The 8,858-nt window shown below is 36.1% G+C and overlaps 1 long non-coding RNA gene across 1 annotated transcript; it reads left to right on the forward strand.

The window, feature by feature from the left end:
* Positions 1 to 2,728: 2,728 nt before the first annotated feature.
* LOC127126438 (uncharacterized) lies at positions 2,729 to 4,898 on the forward strand. Its single transcript, XR_007804984.1, has 2 exons — positions 2,729 to 3,599; positions 4,578 to 4,898. It is a non-coding gene; the product is annotated as an uncharacterized LOC127126438 (long non-coding RNA).
* Positions 4,899 to 8,858: the final 3,960 nt, after the last annotated feature.

The following is an 8,858-nucleotide window of genomic DNA, read 5'->3' on the forward strand; positions in this document are numbered from 1 at the left end:
TTTTTTATGTCTATTAATATTAATGAAAAGAATTGGATCTTCCCAAATTTGAGGTCTCTCTAATTTTGAGACCCTCTATACTAGGGCTTATTGCTAATATATTGGGTTGGTGATGTCTTTCATACTATTTAAGTTTAATTATAGATATAGTTAATCTATTTTACCTCATTTATAAAATTAGTTTTTTATTTTAAATTCAAATAGTTTTGAGTTTTGTCTTACGTAGGGTCAGACTATTTCTATGTACAGAAATAACATGTCAGGCCTTAGTCCGTATGCTACATCCATTACATGGCACATTGTAGGTACGCACAATCACCATTAAATAATTTAGGTGAGATATATAATATAGATGTATAAGATAGTATTGGTTTAGAAACCTAATAAAAATGGTGCATATGAGTTGATTATTCATATCTAAATAAAGCATGCCCGAAGGATTCCTATACATTTCCCAACATTAATAAGATCTTCGACAGGATTCAGGTTCCTATCCTTTATAGATGCATACTCTGGATACAATCAAATACCAATGGATCCCCTCGATCATAGCAAGATGGCATTTATGACGGATATAAGAACTTTGTTACAAGGTTATGCCGTTCGACCTCAAAAATGATAGAGAGACATACTAACGAGGGATGAACAAAGTCTTCAATAATCAGGTCGCGTACATGTTGTAAGTTTACATGGATGACATGATCGTCAAATCTAAAGAGCAGGCCAGACATACAACCCACTTGCAAGCTATATTCAAGGAGGTTATAAAACATGGGACACCATTGAACCCTGATAAATACACCTTTGATGTAAGGTCTGAAAAATTCGCAGGATGTTACCTTACAGAGAGAAGGATTGAGGTAAACTTGGTTAAATGCTAAATAGTGGTTAACATGGAAGCTCCCAAGACAAAATAAAAGGGACCTAGAAGTTTGGCGACGTGTTAATCGCCTTGATTAAATTTATCTCTAGATTAACACATTGTGCATTACTATTTTTACAAAATCTTGAGGAAAGAAATAACATTTGAGTGAACCCCTGAATGTGATGTCACATTCAAAAAACCTCAAACAGACAATATCACAAGCTCTCGTCCTAGTCATCCTTAGAGAAGGAGATCATCCTTTTCTTTATCTCTATGTTTCCCTTGAAACTGTGAGAGTTGTCTTAGTGAGAGAAACAACTATATGCAAGACCCAATTTATTTCACCAGGAAAGTCTCGAAAGGGCCTGAATTTTGTTATCATAAGGTAGATAATGTCGCATTGACACTCATAACCACAACTAGAAAACTAAGACATTGTTTTGTGTCCAGACTATTGCGGTACGAACCAACTATTCCATCAGACAAATACTCCACAAGCCAGACCTTGTAGGAAGAATGATGAAGTGGGTTATAGAACTTTTAGATTTTTACATTTCATATGAGCCAAGGAAAGTACTCAAATCCCAAGTGTTCGTTGGTTTTTGCAGCCGAAACCACCACTAAGGAATAAAAAAATCATCTAGGTCGACGATTTTAAGTAGACGAGTTATCTAATTACCGCGCCGCGAAAAATACCTTAGCGCATCGCACGCTCAAAGATACAATAGAGTCGCCACCGAACTTTATTTATTCCCAAAGGAAAGGGAAAATACCGATAAAACCTAGGGGGAAGAGAAAAAGGGTAAGTAAGTCAGTTATGCAAGGGGAATGTATTAGCATCCCTCACATCCATTGTACTCAACGGGAACCGTTTTGATTGTTCTTTGTGAGGATGAATGTTATTATTTGAAGGTCATTTGCAAAAGGAAAAAAAGGTTTAATAATTGGTGTGCTCGCCAAGGATTCACACATTTGTGCCTACGTATCCTTATAGTGCAATAAGAAAATTAGAGCTTCGTAGTTCATGGTAGAAAATACATATTTGTTGGTTGCTTTTAGTGGACGATGTTAACATTCGCGTTCTAGCAGTTAAACGTTGCTTGTATGCTCGCGCATATGAGACTTAAGAGTTTGTTTGTTTGCTGTAGAATGGATACGCTTGGATCGTATTCTAGCAGTTAAACATTACTTGTATGCTCGCGCATGGGAGGCTTAAGCGTCATTCATGGTAGAACGGAAATAACATGTCCTTTTTGAAAGGTTTCTGGAATGCCTTAAGGCGGAAAAATTGAATTTGATGGGTGGTGATTGATTTTAAATTTGAAAAGATTGTCTTGAAATAAAGTCTATGAACGAAGGTGAATACTTTGAATAGCTAGGGCCTATGCCCCATATTGAAAGGTACTCTAGACAAGGATATGAATAATCCCTCTCATCATTTTCCATTGCTTAAGGCTCTTGGCGCACGATTCAAATCGTATTTTTAAGTGTATTTTGAGTTTATTACAAAAATTATTTTAGTCTTAACAGAAAATAAAAGGAAGAAGTCCCAAGGGTCAAGGTCTTGGTATCCAATTTGCCTGCAGCATCTGTGTGGAAGAAGACTTATTAGTTATTGGAATCAAATTGCACTAAAGTCTAGGAACGAATGTGGGTACTTTGAATAACTAGGACATATGCCTCATACTCAAAGGTACTCTAGACAAGGATAGGAATGATCTCTCTGATCATTCTTCGTTGCTTAAGGCTCGTGGCTCACAATTCGCGTCAGAACTGACAAGTGTTGAAGAAAAACCTTTGTTGTGCTTGAATAATAATCTAGTCTTCAATTTGTCTGCAATATTTTGTCTTGTGTTGACTTGTATACGAAGTCTTGACTTGTTCGTCTTGAAAGATCCAATGCAGCTCCAGTACATGTAATTAGTCTCGTCAAGTGATCAAGAGACTTTTGATCACTTGAACAAACAGAGGGAACAAACACACATCAAAGGACTTAGTTGATCAAAGAATACTTTGATCAACTTAATCAATCAGGATAAAATTTCAGTTGTAAATCAAGCACAAGGATTCATGACCTAAATTCTAAGGAAGAGCAAAGTGTCATAATGCACATACTTCTACAAAGTTAAACTATAATGCACATGCTTCTACAAAGTTAAACTAGAACTAAGAGGAACAAAACATGTTATTGGTTAGAATCTAATCAAAATCAAACCTAAACATTTTATGGTTAATTTCTATCTAATGTCTTATCATTTTTAATTTATAAAATGAATTAAATGAAAAAACAATTAACCTACATATCTAAGTATATTATTTATGGTTAATTTCTATCTAATGTCTTATCATTGTCCATTTCACGTGTTTTCACTTTTAGCCTGAGTTCTTAGCTCCGCTGCACCGGAAATTATCTCCTGCAGCGGCGGAGGGCCAAACACCACAAACCGTACACCATCTTACTCACCTTGTCCCCCTCTATCTCAATATCCTATAATTTTTCTCAGATTTTCAACCAAATGTTCAAACCGAGCCAATAACTACATGAACCCTATATCCCTAATTCATAAATTAAACGTTAAAATGGAGGAATCAAAGCCTAATTCCTTAGGGCTTTGATTTCTCAGGTTCTAGATCACATTATGGTAACTAGAATTAGGGCAAAATGAAAGAAGAATTGAGAGATCCTTCCTACGAGGATGTGTTGCTTCGAAGCAAATGAAGATGATGTACTCAAGTAAATCTTGAACCTCCAAATTCTTCAACCTTTCCTTTTCTTCTTTCTTCTTCTACACTTTTTGAGTTGTTGTTCTTGTTGTGGTCTTCTGTGATGCTTTGCTTGTATGTGATTGATGAAGAGTGAGAGAGTGAACGTGAGTGAGAGAGTTTTGTTGTATGTGATTAAGAGTGAAAAAAATGATTGGAAACTGATTGAAAAATGATAAAATGATTGGAAAATTGATGATTGAGCAATGATTGAAGAATTTATAGAGAGGTGATGAATGTGACAGAAACGGAAAGCTCAAGCACCGTTAAGGCAAGTGTTAGCTCAGTTAAATTGCCATGGTGTAAGTTAGTTAGAGGTTAAACTTCGGTTGGTTTCTGTTAGAAAACCCTGTTAATATCAGTTAGAATTGAATCAGTTAGTTCAGTTAAAACTAAGTTAGACGTAATGTTAAGTTTAAATGTTAGTTATTGGATGCAAACAATTAGTTTGAATTTAGATGTGAAGTTAGTTACGCTAGATTCAGTTAGAGTTAGTTCATTTTGAGTTAGTTTCTGAAATTATCCTTCCCTTTCAGAGTTAGTAAAATGGAAAGAAATTGTTAGAGAGTGGCAATGCTTTTTGAAATGAATGAAACTAGGTTTATGATTTGAAAATTTACGTGTTTGGATCAACTTGTTTGAAACCTCTTTCTTGAGTTGAACTTCCACTACTTTATGAGATTGAATTATTTTGATTAAAATGGGTTGTTGTTGTTTGATAATTGGACCTAACTTGTATTAATGCACTAGTCATAACCTCTGAATGGTTAGCATGTTGTAAATAACATAGTGGCGGTTATGGATGTTTAGGTTTTGGCTTGAAAGTTCCTTGATTTAGCATGGCTATGTGTGGAATATAAATGTGGCTTCATGTATATGTATTAGCTGTGCACAATGTGTATTTGTAAATAACATGCTGATCATGTATATGTCTGATGTGGTTTTGCAGGATTCACACACATGGGAAGGCTTGGCACGACATTTAATCTTGGAATGATGTTTGAAAGGTTAAGCATGGCATAATACTTGAAGGCAATATGGAGCATGGATGGATAATCATGAGTTTGAAGATGAATAATGCTCGAGGATTAGTGGGAACTAGGTCTAGGGCTAGAGAGTTGACTTTGATCAAATGGTTGACCAAAAAGTCAACAGTTGACCAAAGTTTACTATAGGTCAAAAATGCATTTTTTGTAGGTTTTGATTTTTGTAAAGATTTGTAATGTAATATGAACCTTGGTGACTTTGTAATGAAAAAGAATTCGTATGATATGAATTGTATATGTATGCTTTCCCTTCCAAATCTCAAAATTGAATTTGAACGTTTCTTGAATCTTGGATATTAAATGAACTTGAATCTTGGTTGACTTAATCATGAATCTTGAGTCCTTTAAACTGCAATGCCTTGAACCAAAGTAACAGACTGTAGAAACAAGCCATGTAGAACATTCAACAGATAATTGGTGCATAAAAATGTGACTTCGCTCAGTAGATTTGTAATGGTCCACAAGTATCATAGGTCACAATTAGGATTCCAACAGGATTTGATCCAAGGGATGGGCATTTTAAGCCAATATAACCTAATCATTTTTTATTCCTAGATATGCCATAGAATATCCCTAGTTCACGGGGCTTGCAAAGGTACTTGTCAAAATAAAACATTTGTGTTATGAATAACAGCTTTTAAATGAATGATGCTTATTGAAGAATGCAGTAATAAATGAATGTATTATTGTGAATGCAAATGAATGCATCACTAAATCAAATAAAATTAAATGGGTAGGGCAAATTTTGGGGTATGACAATTGCCCTTATTTAATCATCTTGGACTTGAATGCATGAATAACAACGACTCTTTAGACATTCGAGATAGAAGATAATTAAATACCAAAATATCCAAGAAATTTTTCCGTTGGGAATGGAGTGAATGTAACATGAGGTAAGAGTATTAGTGGGAAATTTTTTATTGGTGGAATGGAGGACAAGCCTTTGTTATAGCGTCATTTATTAGGGGTCAACTGAAATATTTATGGGGAGAATGGATCGGCTATAAAGAGAGATGTTTGTTATGCATGATGCATACAATGTACTATGTATGTAGTATATGCTTGATGATGATTTTTTTGCCTCCACTAATAAGTTTTGGCGGGCATTGGTGGTGAAGATATTCCCATAGGGCTTCACCAGGGCAAGTGGGACTTTGATGGGGAATGACAAAGTTTTCCACTACAAAAGGTAGAGAAGACTTGCAAAAGGCAAGTAAAGTTGTAAAAGATCTTGAAGATGGTTTGCCAGATGATTACTGGGCTCTGGAAGGATTGGCCAGACAAGAACTAAGCTTCAAAATGAATCGTCAGACGGGAACTGGATTTTTCCAGAAGGGAACTGGACTTTAAAGGGATTGGCGACTTCATTGGGGATTGATATGATTGGCCAGTACGGGACCTGGGCTTTGGAGTGATTGGATAGACGAGAATTGGGCTTTGAAATGATGTCAACCGAGGTTGGCCTTTGTGGGGAATTTAATGGGAATATCAGTTGGGAATTTGTGTGGGTAATATTCTCAGTTGGTGAAATAAAAATGCCTCAACCGAGGATTATCTTGTGCTTTTGAGAAAGGCTTGAATATGGCTCATGCTAAGCATTCATAATTAATTTTGTATGGCGTAATGTTCCATATGGATGAATATGCTACACGTTTTAGTGATGCAATGATATACAATGATGATTACTATATGCAAGATGCCAACCGTGGTTGGGCTTTCTGGAGATTTAAACGAGGTTGATTTTTGTAGAGGTCAACAAGGATTGGGCTATGAAGGGTGGCCAATAAAGATTGGGCTTTTAAGGCTGCCAATAAATATTGGGTTTTAATGGAAATGGGGAAATCAAAGTTTATGCTCAAAGGGAGACGAACAAACAAAGTTTGAGTTTAAATGGAAAGGGCTAAACAAAGTTTAGGTTTAAAGGGGAGATCGCCAAACAAAGTTTGGGCTTAAAGAGAAGGTGCGCAAAAAAAGTTTGGGCTTTATGAATAAGGACCAAATCAAATTTTGGGCTTTATGGAGAATGGTCAAATCAAAATTTGGGCTTATGGAGAAGGGCCAAATCAAAATTTGGGATTTAATAGAGGAATGGGCTAAACCAAAGTTTAGGCTTAAAGGGAGATTGTTGGATAAAGTTTGGGCTTTAACGGAGGAAGGGGCTAAACCAAAGTTTAGGCTTAAAGGGAGATGGTCAAACAAAGTCTGGGCTTTAACGGAGGAAAGGGATAAACCAACGTTTAAGCTTAAAGGGAGATGGGCAAACAAAGTTTGGGCTTTAAAAGAGGAAGGGCTAAAACAAAGTTTAGGCTTAAAGGGATATGACCAAACAAAGTTTGGGCCTTAACGAAGAAAGGGGCTAAACCAAAGTTTAACCTTTAAAGAGAGATGGACAAACAAAATTTGGGCTTTAATTGAGAAAGAGATTAAACCAAACTTTAGGCTTTAAATAGAGATGACCAAATAAAGTTTGAGCTTAAACGGAGGAAGGGGCTAAACCAAAGTTTAGGCTTAAAGGGAGATGGCCAAACAAAGTTTGGGTTTTTACAGAGAAAGGGGCTAAAATAAAGTTTAGGCTTTAAAGAGAGATGGTCAAACAAAGTTTGGGCTTTAACGGAGGAAGGGGATAAACCAAAGTCTAGGCTTAAAGGGAGATAGCCAAACAAAGGTTGGGCTTTAATGGAGAAAGGGGCTAAATCAAAGTTTAGACTTTAAGGGAGATGTCCAAACAAAGTTTGGGATTTAACGGAGAAAGGGGATAAACTAAAGTTTAGGCTTTAAAGAGAAATGGACAAACATTATTTGGGCTTTAACGGAAGAATGTGCTAAACCAAATTTTATGCTTAAATGGAGATAGCCAAATAAAGTTTGAGCTTTTACAAAGAAAGGGGCTAACCCAAAGTTTAGGCTTTAAAGAAAGGGCTAAAAAAAGTTTGATCTTTAAAGAGATGAGGCAAAACAAAGTTTGGACTTTAAAGATATGGGCCAAATCAAAATTTGGGCTTTAATTGGAAGAAGGGGCTAAACAAAGTTTTGGCTTGATGGAAGATATGCCAAGTATGATTGAGTTTCAAGGAGATGCCAAGCATGTAGTGTAACACCCTTCTAAAATACCCCAATAATTAATTAAAACAACAAAATATAAATCAGAGTAGATATGCAATTTCAGGGTGTCACACTTGACACTTCACACCATTCACCAAAATAACTTGTCATGCTCATTTATTAATCAAAATAAAACATTGCACAATTCGCAGCGGATAGAAATCTAACAACATGCAAACCATGTAACACATTACATGTAAAATTGTTCAACAACCAAAAATGAAAACAAAGTAAAACATCCCGTCCCGATGTTACATATACCAGAGCATGACCCACTAAGGAACTACACTAGACTCCAAGCACTAGCTTCTACTCAATCACTGCTCGTTACCTGAAACATAGTTGTAAGGGTGAGTCCCTCAATCGATATAATAAGCATTATAAAATATCATGTAATGCTAAGTAAATTAACACATTTCATCACCCTAATCATATCACACATTCAGCAACGGCAACATCAACTCATAATCATACTCAACACAAACACAAAACACACGTATAATATTGGAATACATCCATTCATATTATACGCCATACATACATTATGAAATGAGACTCCATGCATGCGGTACCGACTATTCGTGAACACATAGTTCAACCTCACCGATCAAACCCAGATACGGCTACCAAGCTCACTAGTCCCACTCATTTGAGACCTAGTGACTCACTCACTAATTCCTCACCATGGGAATTAGCTACCACCATAAAGGCCATGCTATGCACGCTAAATCACCTAGCATGCAAACATCAACAACAATCCACAATGGACATATGCTCACACTCTAAGCCATAAACAGTCCATCCATAATTGCATACATAATAGATATATTCTCAGCATTATGCATACCATCACACATCATCAGCATTTTTATCACAGAATCATATCATGTCATGCCAAATAATAAATCACAGTATTAGCACACTCTACTAATACCTATACTGCTCAAAACAACGGGAAATGATCCCTACTATATCATACATCAGCTAAATTACATCACTCAGCTGAAACGATCAAAACTGCACAACCACAGCTCAGAAAAATCAAACTTCTGCCCATACGCATATGGCCTGTCTCATACGCG

This window comes from Lathyrus oleraceus, chromosome 3 (assembly GCF_024323335.1).
Source record: "Lathyrus oleraceus cultivar Zhongwan6 chromosome 3, CAAS_Psat_ZW6_1.0, whole genome shotgun sequence".
Classification (NCBI taxonomy): domain Eukaryota; kingdom Viridiplantae; phylum Streptophyta; class Magnoliopsida; order Fabales; family Fabaceae; genus Lathyrus; species Lathyrus oleraceus.